The following is a 14,487-nucleotide window of genomic DNA, read 5'->3' as shown; positions in this document are numbered from 1 at the left end:
ACATAGCACACATGCACATTAGGTCCAAGTGTCTGGGGTTGTTCATATATATTATTACAATATATTATTATTATTATTATTATTATTAATTTACATGTACATAACAACATAGCACACATGCACATTAGGTCCAAGTGTCTGGGGTTGTTCATATATATTATTACAATATATTAATATTATTATTATTATTATTAATTTACATGTACATAACAACATAGCACACATGCACATTAGGCCCAAGTGTCTGGGGTTGTTCATATATATTATTACAATATATTAATATTATTATTATTATTATTAATTTACATGTACATAACAACATAGCACACATGCACATTAGGTCCAAGTGTCTGGGGTTGTTCATATATATTATTACAATATATTAATATTATTATTATTATTATTAATTTACATGTACATAACAACATAGCACACATGCACATTAGGTCCAAGTGTCTGGGGTTGTTCATATATATTATTTCAATATATTATTATTATTATTATTATTATTATTATTATTATTATTAATTTACATGTACATAACAACATAGCACACATGCACATTAGGTCCAATGGTCTGGGGTTATTTTATACTTGCTTTAAACAAGCAAGAGTCCTTTCTCCCACCCTGGACATTATTCCCCAGAGGGTGCCTCCAGGCAACAAAGGCCAGGCTACCTCTGTGCAGATAGCCTCACTGATTGACTTTGTAAACTTCATGGCTACTCAATGCTATTCAAGCTTGCTAATTGCAACATTCACACTTGCTTTAAGCAGGCAAGGGTTCTTTCCCCCACCCTGGACATCATTCCACTTGCCTCAATGCATCCTAATGAGAGCCTTTCCCTCTCACCTGAGCTTCCATACCTGTCTCGCGAGCCGCAATGGCAGGCTTTGCCCCTTGCTCCTCCATGGAGAATGGCCTTTAAACACCCAAGCCTTTCAAAGCGTAGATGGGAGATGCAGGGTTTCGGACTCTTTGCAAGAAGCTGAAACCCAAACCTGGCTCTTGTTCTAGGTTCACGACAGGTAGGGTGCGCAGACAAAAAGATGCGCTTGAAAGGAGAGACGCGGCAGGTGGCCAGGCAGCTTTCGCTCAGCCTCCTCTTCTTTCCCCTCCATTGCTTCTCAAAGGACGCAAGGAATCATGTTCCGGCTTTCTTATTATTAGAATGACCAATGGGCCAACATCATCATCATCATCATCATCATCATTTTACATGTACATAACAACACAGCACAAATGCACATTAGGTCCAGGAGTCTGCGATTCTTCTTCTTCTATCTATTATATATTATTATAATTTATTATTACAATATATCCTATTATAAATTATTAAAATTTATTATTAATCATAATCTATATATATAAAAATGCTCTGTGCATAATGAGTACCTTAAAAACAAAAGGACCAATGAACGAAATCACACCAGATTTGGCAACAACACATCTCAAAACACAAGGAGTGACCATCACTCAAAAAATTATGATTTTGTCATTTGGGAGTTGTAGTTGCTGGGATTTATAGTTCACCTACAATCAAAGAGCATTCTGAACTCCACCAGCGATGGAATTGAACCAAACTTGGCACACAGAACTCCCATGACCAACAGAAAATATTGGAAGGGTGTGGTGGGCATTGACCTTGAGTTTGGGAGTTATAGTTCACCTTCATCCAGAGAGCACTGTGGACTCAAACAATGATGGATCTGGACCAAACTTGGCACAAGCACTCAAAATGCCCAAATATGAACACAGATGGAGTTTGGGGGAAATAGACCTTGACATTTGGGAATTGTAGTCACTAGGATTCACAGTTCACCTACAATCAAAGAGCATTCTGAACCCCACGAACGACAGAATCGAGGCAAACTTCCCACACAGAACCCCTATGACCAACAGAAAATACTTGAGGCCATCCAATCCCACTTCCTTCATCAGGGCAAGAAAACAGAATCAAAGTCCTCCTGACAAAGAACCAACCAGCCACAGATATAGATAGATAGATAGATAGATAGATAGATAGATAGATAGATACGATTCACACACACACACACACACAGATATAGTATCATAGATTTGAAAGGGACCCTTAAAGAAGGACAATGATATCTTGCATGTTCCAGGGTGGGCAAACCAGACACTCTCCACATCAACACTGACAAAGAAACAGCAAGAAATACTGTTTACCCACAAGTAGAAAGACATTACATATATTAGAAACCAAGACTTTCTCATTACTTAATTTTCCAGATCAACAGACTGGGCCACAGCAACGCGTGGCAGGGGACCGCTAGTTCTATATTTTTGTAATATATTGCTATATTATTATTATAATTAATTAATTATTATTAATATATTAGTGTAATATATTGTTGTAATATGTTATTATATTATTACAATAAATTGTTATATATTATTATGTTGTTTATTATTATTATTATTATTATTATTATTATTATGGACAGTGGAGCCCCCGGTGGCGCAGTGGGTTAAACCCCTGTGCCAGCAGGACTGCAGACCGACAGGTCGCAGGTTCGAATCCAGGGAGAGGGGGATGAGCTCTCTCTACCAGCTCCAGCTCCTCATACAGGGACATGAGAGAAGCCTCCCACAAGGATGATAAAACATCAAATCATCCGGGCGTCCCCTGAGCAACGTCCTTGCACACGGCCAATTCTCCCACACTAGAAGTGACTTGCAGATTCTCAAGTCTCTCCTGACATGACAAAAAAAAAAAATATGGACAGTTGGCACATTGACCATTGGCCATTTTGATAATAATAATTTATTATTATTAATAATAACATTAATAATTCATAATAATTCATAATAATTCAAGGTTAATATAATAATAATAATAATAATAATATAACACCAACAATTATATATTATTTATTTATATTATAATATATTATAATATATTATTATCATTGTTGATCATTGGCTATTCTAATAACAATAACAACAACAACAACAACAACAATATAATTAGAGCATCAACATTGGCACGTTGGCAATTGCTCTTTGCTGCCATCATGTGGCCACCTCAAACATTTCATGCTTATATATTCTGCGTCCATTAAAGGAAGGCAGGTGAAGGGTTTGTTGTTGTTTATTCGTTCAGTCGCTTCCGACTCTTTGTGACCTCATGGACCATCCCACGCCAGAGCTCCCTGTCGGCTGTCACCATCCCCAGCTCCTTTAGAGTTAGGCCAGTCACTTAAAAAATACCATCCATCCATCTTGCCCTTGGTCGGCCCCTCTTCCTTTTTCCTTCCATTTTCCCCAGCATCATTGTCTTCTCTAAGCTTTCCCTTCTTCTCATGATGTGGCCAAAGGACTTCATCTTGGCCTCTACTATCCTTCCCTCCAATGAGCAGTTGGGCTTTACTTCCTGGAGGATGGACTGGTTGGATCTTCTCGCAGTCCAAGGCACTCTCAGCACTTTCCTCCAACACCACAGCTCAAAAGCATCTATCTTCCTTCGCTCAGCCTTCCATATGGTCCAGCTCTCACATCCATAGGTGACTACAGGGAATACCATGACTTTGACTATGCGGATCTTTGTTGCCAGTGTGAGTATATACAGTATATTTTATTGAGATTGGACATTGCGCTTGTGCAGGTACAGCTGTACTAGGAGCTCCAATTTTGTTTGCTTTGCATTTAATGTTTGTTATAGTCCTAAGTTTCAGGGACTCTGCAGATAGGTGGCTTCTTTTAGTTGCAATCATAGGGCAAGCCACCTGTCAATTATAGTTAGATTCCCTGGTCCTGCCCCCTTTTTGAGTTTTAGAGGGAATATGAGCCATTTTGAGTTCAGTCCACACAGAGAAGCTTCCCATGCAGGACATAATACCAAGAGCTCCTGTAGAAAGCTTCGTCTTCTATGGCTTGGCCGGGGAGATATACAGCCTACAGCCTGACCGGGGTTATACAGCCTTACAGCTCCTTCGCTGAAGGACTTCAGCCAGCCATCACGGAAACCTGAATTCTTTTTCCTCTGGAAGTCTACAAAGCTCTGCTTGGTAAGGGTCTCTCGCGGAAGCCAGAAGCAGTTGGTACTGGGTGTAGGGGCTCCACGCCAACAGAGGCAAAGAACAAGATTGAAAGAGCCAATAGACTGTTAAGAAAGCCTTAAAGTACCTGTTTGTTTTCATTAATACAGAACTTTGTTGAACCTTTCAGTATTCTAGAGACTGTGTTTTAAGGAAATCCAAAGGCCTTTAATCTGAGGCAGCCCCGGTGTCCCGTTGGGCACACAGAATTTATGTCCTGTCTACAGTCAAAGCCATGGTATTCCCTGTAGTAACCTACGGATGTGAGAGCTGGACCTTAGGGAAGGCAGAGCGAAGGAAGAGAGATGCTTTTGAGCTGTGGTGTTGGAGGAAAGTTCGGAGAGTGCCTTGGACCTCCAGAAAATCCAACCAGTCTATCCTTCAGGAAATAAAGCCCGACTGCTCATTGGAGGGAAGGATACTAGAGACACCCCCTCGATGGACTGTCACCTTGTCGTGGTGAGGGGGCTTGAGTGTTCCGATGAAACTGTAGGCACAACAACTGGAGTCGTGCACTCCCAGGAGTGGCTGCGGGGGAGGTCCCAGACCAAGCACAGTCCGAAGACCCAAAGACCTCAACGGCGGAGCAGGCGGAGGATAACATGGCACATGTTACAACGGCTGCGAAGGCGGAAGAAGGCTGCAACAGACTGAGAAGCCACGGTCATTGTGTTAAACTACATCACCAGTGGAACCTCACTCTGTGAAGACTGTGTGTTGATCAGTTGTGCACTGACCTCCACACATTAAAAAAACTCATGCACAGGCGTCTTCCAAAGAAAATAAAAACCAACCAACCAAAGTCCCATGGCGATCAGCGAGTGGTGATGGGGGAAGGACTGTGAAATCTGGAAGCCTCTAGTCACAGACTGGCACATGGGCGGTGGGTACAGACTCAGTCGTTCTACCTCAAGGTCCGAGGCAGTTGAGTAGTTCGGCAGCTGTATCCGCGACTGAGCAGCCCTATTGAGGACCCACTCTGCTCACCCCACACGGGGAGGGGGCTAGAAAAGGTGCCCTAAACATAGTCTGTCTCTCTCATCCCTGACTGGACTGCCGCGTCCAGTGGGGTCACCACTCTCCGGCCAAAAAAGAAAAATGAACTTCGGTACGTGGAACGTACGGACTCTGATGGACAACAGTGGCAGTGAACGCCCCGAACGCAGAACTGCCATCATTGCAAGAGAGCTGGGACGCTTTAACATCGACATAGCAGCCCTTCAGGAGACCCGGAGAGAGAGCAGGAGAGGGACAGCTGAAGGAAGAAAAAGGAGGCTACACCTTCTTCTGGAAGGGACTGCCTGAAGAAGACCAAAGACTGCACGGAGTTGGCTTTGCTATCAGGAATGATCTGGTGAAACATCTGACCGAAGCACCCACTGGCATCAACGAACGACTCTCAACCCTCCGAATTGATCTTGCCAAAAACCAACGGGCAACCATCATAAGTGCCTATGCACCAACACTAGATGCTGATGAAGACATCAAGGAGAAATTCTACTGTCAGCTGGACACCGTCCTATCGGGGATACCTAAGGAGGACAAAATCATCCTCCTGGGGGACTTCAATGCAAGAGTCGGGCGAGACTTCAACCTGTGGCCAGGGACCATCGGAAAAGACGGGGTTGGAAACAGCAACTTGAATGGCATCCTGCTTCTCACCAAATGTGCAGAACACAACCTTGTCATCACCAACACGCTCTTACGCCAGAAAAACAAGTTCAAGACATCATGGAAGCACCCCCGGTCAAAGCATTGGCACCTCTTAGACTATGTAATCACACACGCCAGAGACCGCCGTGAGGTGCTCCTCACAAGAGCCATGACAGTTGCTGACGACTGCTGGACTGACCACAGGCTAATCCGATCAACGATGGCTCTCAAGACTGCCCCCAAGCGCAGGCTCCAAGGAAGACAAGGCACAAAATGAACACCCAAGCCCTTCAGGAGCCCTCCAGACGAGCCCATCTCCAAACAGTACTCAAGAACCATCTACCCACAGAACACCCCGAAAATGTTGAGGAACACTGGAACAAACTGAAGACCTCCATCATCACAGCCTGCGAAGAAACTATTGGATATCAAACCAAGAAACATCAAGATTGGTTTGATGAAAATGACATCGAGATCCAACAGCTAATTGACAAGAAAAGGAAAGCCTTCCAAACATGGCAGAGAGACATCAACTGTGCTGCTAAGAAAAAGATCTACGCCAGTGCAAAAGCTGAAGTCCAAAGAAGGACAAGAGAACTCAAGAACATCTGGTGGACAAAGAAGGCTGAAGAAATCCAACACCTGGCAGATACCCATGATGCTCAGGGATTCCTCAAAGCCACAAAGGTCATCTATGGACCAAGAAACCATGGCATATGCCCTCTACGCTCATCAGATGGAACCAAACTCCTGAAGGACCAAAACTCAATTGCACTACGTTGGAAAGAACACTACCAAAGCCTCCTGAACCGCAGCTCCAATGTGGCCGAAGAGGTCCTCTCACAAATCCCGCAACAACAAACCAGGGATGAGCTTGCAGCACTGCCTAGTCTGGAAGAAGTCAGCAATGCCATCAGCCAACAAAAGAATAACAAAGCCAGCGGACCAGATGGGATCCCTGCTGAAATCTTTAAAGAGGGAGGACCTGAGCTGACACACCAACTCCACCAGCTCATAGAAAAAGTGTGGGTGACCGAGAAAATCCCAGCAGATTTCAAGGATGCCACCATCATCACCCTCTTCAAAAAAGGGGAAAGAACAGACTGCGGAAACTATCGAGGTATCTCCCTTCTAACCTCCGCTGGGAAAATCCTCGCAAGAATCCTTGCAAACCGGCTTCTGCCCCTCTCAGAAGACACCCTCCCAGAATCCCAGAACGGCTTCCGCCCCTCCAGAGGAACCGTGGACATGATCTTCACTGCACGACAGCTCCAAGAAAAATGCAGGGAACAAAACCAACCTCTGTACATGGCATTCATCGACCTTGCAAAGGCATTCGACACAGTGAATCGCAGCGCTCTCTGGACCATCCTCCAAAAAATCGGGTGCCCTAACAAATTTGTGAACATCCTGCGGCTCCTCTATGATGACATGATGACAACAGTCTTGGACAGCAGTGGCTCCCAAAGTGACCCATTTAAGGTAGAATCGGGTGTCAAACAGGGATGTGTTATTGCCAGCGATACAGCTTAATGGTGTAACATTAGAAAATGTTGATCATTTCTGCTACCTTGGCAGCCACCTGTCCACCAAAGTCAACATCGACACCGAAATACAACACTGCCTGAGCTCTGCAAGCGCAGCATTTTTCCGAATGAAGCAGAGAGTGTTTGAGGACCGGGACATCCGTAGGGATACCAAGGTGCTTGTTTATAAAGCTATTGTCCTCCCAACCCTGCTCTATGCCTGTGAGACGTGGACTGTCTACAGACGTCACATGCAACTCCTGGAACGATTCCATCAGCGCTGCCTCCGGAAAATCCTGCAAATCTCTTGGGAAGACAAGCGGACAAACGTCAGCGTGCTGGAAGAAGCAAAGACCACCAGCATTGAAGCGATGGTGCTCCGCCACCAACTCCGCTGGACCGGCCATGTTGTCCGGATGCCCGACCACCGTCTCCCAAAGCAGCTGCTCTACTCCGAACTCAAGAACGGAAAACGGAATGTTGGTAGACAGGAAAAGAGATTTAAAGATGGGCTCAAAGCCAACCTTAAAAACTCTGGCATAGACACTGAGAACTGGGAAGCCCTGGCCCTTGACCGCTCCAGCTGGAGGTCAGCTGTGACCAGCAGTGCTGCAGAATTTGAGGAGGCACGAGTGGAGGGTGAAAAAGAGAAACGTGCCAAGAGGAAGGCGCATCAAGCCAACCCCGACCGGGACCGCCTTCCACCTGGAAACCAATGCCCTTACTGCAGAAGAAGATGCAGAGCAAGAATAGGGCTCCACAGCCACATATGGACTCACAAGAATATTGGAAGACAATCATCCTCGGAAAGCGAGGGATCGCCTAAGTAAGTAAGTACTAGAGACAAAGTTGAAGTACTTTGGCCACATCATGAGGAGATAGCAAAGCCTAGAGAGGACAATTATGCTGGGGAAAGTAGAAGGTAAAAGGAAGAGGAGAGGCCCTTCTCTCGGTCCCGCCTGCCTCACAGGCACGTTTGGCGGGTACGAGGGAGCGGGCCTTCTCGGTGGTGGCCCCCCGGTTGTGGAACACCCTCCCTGCTGAAGTGAGACAGGCGCCCTCCTTGATGGCCTTTCGTAGGAGCCTGAAAACATGGCTCTTCGAGCAGGCCTTCAACTGAGTGGTATCATTGGATCGACTCTGGAATGGATTATGACTACGAAAGCGACTATGACCCCAGGATTAGACGAAGCGGATTTTTAGCATAAGTATATGTTAGGTAGTAGTAGTTTGTACGTATTGTCGTGATTCTCTGTACACTGTCTTTTCTGTGTTGTTGTTCACCGCCACGAGTCGCCCCTAGGGCTGAGAGTGGCGGTCAATAAGTGCAAGAAATAAATAAATAATAATAAGAGGGGCCGACCAAGGGCAAGATGGATGGATGGCATCCTTGAAGTGACTGGACTGACCTTGAAGGAGCTGGGGGTGATGACGGCCGACAGGGAGCTCTGGCGTGGGCTGGTCCATGAGGTCACGAAGAGTCAGAGACGACTGAACGAATGAACAAAAACAGTCTGATGCACAGGCCCAGCGTGCGACAGCACAGCTCTCCTCCCAAGAAGTATGCCTCTCCTGATTTCCTGGCTGACGTCTGCATCTGCAGTAATCTTTGCACCTAGAAATACAAAGTCTGTCACAGCCATCACGTTTTCTCCCTCTATTTCCCAGTTATCAGTCAGTCCAGTTGCCAGAATCTCGGCTTTTTTAATGTTTAACTGCAACCCAGCTTTTGCACTTTCTTCTTTCACCTTGGTTAGAAGGCTCCTCGGCTCCTCCTTGCTTTCAGCCATCAAAGTGGTATCATCTGCATATCTAAGGTTGTTAATGTTTCTTCCAGCCATTTTAACCCCAGCCTTGCATATGTCAAGCCCTGCACATCGCATGATGCATTCTGCATACAAGTTGAATCGGTTGGGTGAGAGTATCCAAGCCTGCCGTACTCCTTTCCCAATCTTGAACCAGTTTGTTGTTCCCTGGTCTGTTCTGCCTGTTGCTACTTGGTCCTTCTACAGATTCCTCAGGAGAGAGACAAGGTGGCTTGGTATGCCCAGACCACCAAGATCTTGCCACAATTTATTATGATCCACACAGTCAAAGGCTTTAGAACAGTCAATAAAAAAGAAATAGACGTTTTTCTGAAACCCCCTGCCTTCCTCCATTATCCAGCGGATATTGGCAATTTGGTCTCTTGTTCCTCTGCCATTTCTGAACCCAGCTTGTCCACCTGGCAACTCTCGCTCCATGTATTGCTGGAGACTTCTTTGCAGGATCTTGAGCATTTCCTTACTGGCATGAGAAATAAGGGCCACCGTACAAAAGTATGAGCATTCTTTAGCATTTCCCTTTTTTGGTATGGGGATATAAGTTGATTTTTTCCAGTCTGATGGCCATTCTTGTGTTTTCTATATTTACTGGCCTATGGCATGCATCACCTTGACAGCATCATCTTTCAGGATTTTAAACAGTTCAGATGGGATCCCGTCGTCTCCTGCTGCCTTGTTGTTAGCAATGCTTCTTAAGGCTCATTCAACCTCACTCCTCAGGGAGTCTGGTTCTAATTCACTCACCACATCGTCAAAACTATCCTCGATATTATTATCCTTCCTATACAGATCTTCTGTATAGTCTCACCACCTTCTCTTGATCTCTTCAGCTTCTGTTAGGTCCCTGCCATCTTTGTTTTTTATCACGCCCATTTTCGCCTGAAATTTACCTCTAATGTTTCTAATTTTCTGGAAGAGGTCTCGCGTCTTTCCTATTCTGTTGTCTTCTTCCACTTCCATGCATTGCTTGCCTCGTCTCTAATGGCGCTGAAGGCTGCTCTTTGCCGCCATCCAGTGGACACTTTGGAAAATGACACCCCTTCATTCTCTTTCCCTAAACAGACTCTTCCATTGAAATCAAGGCAGTAATCAGCCCTTTCCTTTGTGCGCGACAGCATTGTACAGCAATGCACTAAATCAGTGGGACCACCAATTCCAAACACACAGAACCAACCTATAGTATGCCAACTGTTCCCAACCATAAGGCCTCAGGAAGCTCGATTTAAACGAAGATTCAACTTCAGAAAGGCAGATTGGACTAAATTCTCAGACATGTTAGATGACATGATCATATCAATCGCGCCAATCCCTGAGGAATACGAGCACTTCATCGAAATAGTGAAAACCTGCTCATGGGCCTCTATACTGAGAGGCTGCAGAACCAACTACCTTCAGAGCATTACTCCTGAAACAGCTGCCTTGTTGGAAAACTATTACAGGCTCGACAACGAAGACCCATTTAGTGAGCAGACTCTTCAGGCAGCGCAGAGCATTGTGTCCTCCATCTCTGAAGCCAAAAAAGAACAGTGGATCAAGCTGACCACGGAGGTCGACATGGGCAGGAGCAGCCAGAAGGCGTGGAGGCTGCTAAGACAGTTGAGCAATGACCCCAAAATCTGGAGGAAAGCAAGAGTCATCGCCATCTTGAAGCCAGGCAAATTCCGTAATGATCCAAAAAGCTACAGACCAATCTCCCTGTTGTGCCACCTCTACAAAGTTCTGGAGAGACTTATTTTGCATAGAATTAAGAAAAAAATAGACCCCTGTCTGATTCCACAGCAAGCTGGCTTCAGGAAAGGCAAAAGCTGCACATCGCAAGTGCTGAACCTGACTCAGCACATAGAAGATGGCTTTGAAAGGCAGCAGATCACAGGAGCTGTCTTCATAGACCTGTCAGCAGCCTATGATACTGTGAACCACCGCCTCCTCCTGAGAAGAATGTATAATATCACAAAGGACTACCACCTCACCCGCCTCATAGGAAACCTGCTACAAAACAGGAGCTTTTTTGTTGAGCTCCAGGGCCAGAGAAGCAGATGTCGGAAACAGAAGAACGGCCTGCCTCAGGGGAGTGTGCTTGCTCCATCCATGTTCAACATCTACACAAATGACCAGCCACTGCCAGAAGGGACAGAGAGTTTCATCTATGCTGATGATTGTGCCATTACTGCTCAAGCAGGGAGATTTGAGATGGTTGAACAGAAGCTCTCTGAAGCTCTAGGTGCCCTTACCGCCTATTACAGGGAAAACCAGCTGATCCCTAATCCATCTAAAACACAGACATGTGCTTTTCACCTTAAGAATAGACAAGCATCCTGAGCTCTGAGGATCACCTGGGAAGGAATCCCACTGGAGCATTGCAGCACCCAAATACCTGGGAGTCACTCCGGACCGTGCCCTGACCTACAAGAAGCACTGCCTGAATATCAAGCAAAAAGTGGGTGCTAGAAACAATATCATACGAAAGCTGACTGGCACAACCTGGGGATCACAACCAGATACAGTGAAGACATCTGCCCTTTCACTTTGCTACTCTGCTACTGAGTATGCATGCCCAGTGTGGAACACATCTCACCACGCTAAAACAGTGGATGTGGCTCTTAATGAGATATGCCGCATTATCACGGGGTGTCTGTGCCCTACACCACTGGAGAAATTACATTGTCTAGCCAGTATTGCACCACCTGACATCCGCCAGGAAGTAGCAGCCAATAATGAAAGGACCAAGGCAGTGACATCTCCAGCTCATCCCCTGTTTCGGTATGTCAACAACTTAAATCAAGAAATAGTTTTCTAAGATCTACAGAGACACTTGGTGGAACACCCCAGCAAGCGAGAGTTCAAAAGTGGCAGGCTCAAACCCAGAACCTCAACCAATGGCTGATACCAAATGAGAGACTCCCCCCTGGGCACACAGAAGACTGGGCGACTTGGAAGGCGCTGAACAGACTGCGCTCTGGCACCACGAGATGCAGAGCCAACCTTCAGAAATGGGGCTACAAAGTGGAATCCACGACATGCGAGTGTGGAGAAGAGCAAACCACTGATCACCTGCTGCAATGCAACCTGAGCCCTGCTACATGCACAATGGAGGACCTACTTGCGGCAACACCAGAGGTACTCCAGGTGGCCAGATACTGGTCAAAGGACATTTAATCAACTACCAAGCTTGCAAACTTTGTATTTTGTCTGTCTATTTGTTTGTTTTGTTAAAAACAAATGTCTGGTTCTTCCTGACATGATAAATAAATAAATAAAGCCCTTCCCCCAGTTTGCTGCCATCATGTGACCGAATCGGAATATTGCACCCCTTTGATATGTGCTCTTTCATTAAATCCAAGGCGGGCATTATTATTATTATTATTATTATTATTATTATTATTATTAAAATAATAATATTTAATATTATTAGAAATTAAAAATATATTTATTATTAGAATATAATAGTAATAATAAATACATAAATTAAAAGTAAAATATAATAAATAATTATATTTATTACCCCTCTCTCTTGAAGGCTCGAGGCAAGGCTACAACAAAGTACAAATATATGAACATAATTGAAAGTTAATAAATAAAAACTTTAACTTATTGTATTGTCGAAGGCTTTCATGGCTGGAATCACTGGGTTGCTGTGAGTTTTCTGGGCTGTATGGCCATGTTTCAGAAGCATTGTCTCCCGAGAGTTTATAGCATGATGGCAGTTCTCTTCCCTCCGAATGGTCCCAGAGCTCCCTTGACAATATCTGGGGAACACATAGTATGATGATGATGATGATGATAATTTATGTCCTTCTTTTAGCTAAAAGTGTCTTGAAAAACTATAATAACAATAATTTCTTTCTTTGTTTTAGCCAAAAACTTTTTCAACTATTATTATTATTATTATTATTATTATTATTATTATTTAAATAATAAATAAAATTTATTTCTAACCCGCCCTCTCTCCCTGAAGGAACGCAAGGCAGTTTACACATCCAAAAGGCCAATAACCCTATCCTAATTTGCCTTACCTTGTTCATGCCCAGCACTTTTAATCTTTTAATTTTAAATTTGAATTATTACATTGGCCTGGCCATAGGTTTTTAAATGCTGTATGTTTTGATATTGTTATTGTTTATTGCTTATTGTGTATTTTCTGTTTTGAGTTTATTTTAACTGTTTGGTATTGATTATTGTTATTGCTTTTGTTTATTGATGTGCTGTGGGCTTGGCCTCATGTAAGCCGCACCGAGTCCTTTGGGGAGATGGTAGCGGGGTACAAATAAAGTTTTATTTATTATTATTATCATCATCATCATCATCATTATTATTATTATTATTATTATTATTATTCGATGCCATATACAATCATAAAAACAGAAGCAAATATACATAAAAACATTAAACAATAAAATACAGATCATAATCAAAAGTGCATATGAAATAAGCTCTATGGAAGAGGTGATGTTTGGGTCCCCTAAAGTTCAATACCCCAAGTACTGTTCAGATGGAATCTAGAGGTATAACATATAGATATGAAGTGGCCCTACAGTGGCTGGGCTATAGCACAGCTGGTAAATCACCAGCAGCAATAAGATCTACCAACCGTAGTTCAAAGCCCTGGTCGGGGTGAGCACCCAACTGTCAGCCCAGCTCACTGTTTACCTAAGCCAGTGGTTCTCAACCTGTGGGTCCCCAGGTTTTTTGGCCTACAATTCCCAGAAATCCCATCCAGTTAACCAACTGTTAGGATTTCTGGGAGTTGAAGGCCAAAACATCTGGGGACCCACAGGTTGAGAACCACTGACCTAAGCAGTTCGAAAACAGATTAGAGCTGTAAATAGAGAAATTAGGTACTGCTAAAAAGTGGGGGAGGTATTTTACAACACCATAAAAGAAAAAAAAATGCTGGTGACCAAAAGGAAGTCCTGATGGTTCTTTGTCATAGATGATGGAGCGACAGCACCCCCTGTGGCTGGATTTGAGCACAGCCTCCAAAGTCGCCGAAAGTTGGATGTCGACACAACATACCTCCTTTCTGTCTGTTCTGTCCTGTCTGTCCAAATGGAATTGAATGTTTGCCGTGTATGTGTACTGTCATCCGCCCTGAGTCCCCTCGGGGAGATAGGGTGGAATAGGGACTGCTGATAAGTCTTTGGCTTTACCCAGAAAGAAACGAGATAGGAAGATGAAACTTTACATTTATTCCACATACTCTCCACTGATATCAACACACTTCTTACATCGGTATTCCAAGTTCTGTAAGCCTTGAAAAAATAAGGATTTCGGGTGTGCCTCAAACCAGTCATCCGTAGCAGCCATGGCATCAGAAATGGTGTGAAATTTGCTACCCTTGAGGTGTTTCTTCGGGTTTGGAAACAGATTATAGTCGAAGGAACTAGATCCGGTGAATAAGGTGGGTGGTCAACCATCTGGAAGCC

The sequence above is a fragment of the Anolis sagrei genome, chromosome X (genome assembly GCF_037176765.1).
Source record: "Anolis sagrei isolate rAnoSag1 chromosome X, rAnoSag1.mat, whole genome shotgun sequence".
Taxonomy (NCBI): domain Eukaryota; kingdom Metazoa; phylum Chordata; class Lepidosauria; order Squamata; family Dactyloidae; genus Anolis; species Anolis sagrei.
Note: the sequence above shows the minus strand (reverse complement) of the source record.